Raw genomic sequence first — 1001 nt, 5'->3', positions numbered from 1 at the left:
AAGAAAATTCTGAGAGGGAAGGACAGATAGAATGCAAGGTTTATTGTCAATGATATTTTTTTTTCTTGGTCATAGAGCGATCCATTTCTTCAAAGCATATGATTTTGTTGGCACTTGGAAAGACCTCAATTTTTATTTTCTTACTGCAATCTCTCCTTGATATGTCATGGTATAAGAATGCTAGATGTCCCTTAATTCCTGATCCTTACAGTGTCCCTTGTTATTTATTGGTTTGCTAATTTCTGAATCATATCAATATACCCTTTCCTGATAACCATTACCCTTGATATTTTTAGCATGTTAATGGCTGGTGTTTCTGGTGACATGCCATTCCAGCTTGACTGCTTATGTATTTTTGTTTGTCTGAGGCAAAAGCGTACTTTAATTCTTTGCAGTATTACCTGTCTGAAGGAGGATGCAAATATGGAAAAGATTGCAAATACGTTCACGGCACAGACCGAACCTCCATGTCCCATACTCCGGAGTTAAACTTTTTAGGACTGCCGATTCGACTGGTATAGCTCTCTCATTCTCGTAATTTGAAACTGATGTTTTTCTAATGAATGCGCTGTTCATTTTTCCTCCTATGCAGCCTTTGGGTTAATTTAGATTTTTAAATGATCTTCATTGACTTGAGATAAACTAATTAGTTTTGATTGGCAAAATTATTTAGATGTCATTTTCCCCCTGATACTTAGAAATGGGAACAGTAGAATTTTAGCTATCTATTTCACGGAATCAGACACTTGGTACAAATAATCCACCTATTAAAATTGCACATAGTTTTGATCTTATATAAGTGACAATTCAATGTTTTGTATCTTTGGCGTGTCCAAAATAGTAATTGTTTTCTTTCATGCAGGGAGAAAAGGAGTGTCCATACTACTTGCGCACTGGGTCCTGTAAATATGGGCCAACTTGCAGGTTTCATCATCCAGAACCTACAGCCGTGACAGTAGGTGACTCACCTTCTGGATTTAGCAATGGTGGATCTCTTCCAT

The 1001-nt window shown here is 36.9% G+C and overlaps 1 long non-coding RNA gene across 1 annotated transcript; it reads left to right on the top strand.

Moving 5' to 3' along the window:
* On the top strand, positions 1-1001 carry LOC140966308 (uncharacterized). The gene is made up of 3 exons (XR_012173314.1): positions 1-38; positions 396-515; positions 863-1001. It is a non-coding gene; the product is annotated as an uncharacterized lncRNA (long non-coding RNA).

The sequence above is a fragment of the Primulina huaijiensis genome, unplaced genomic scaffold (genome assembly GCF_012295235.1).
Source record: "Primulina huaijiensis isolate GDHJ02 unplaced genomic scaffold, ASM1229523v2 scaffold204599, whole genome shotgun sequence".
Taxonomy (NCBI): Eukaryota; Viridiplantae; Streptophyta; class Magnoliopsida; order Lamiales; family Gesneriaceae; genus Primulina; species Primulina huaijiensis.
Note: the sequence above shows the minus strand (reverse complement) of the source record. Positions and strands in the feature narration are given on the sequence as shown.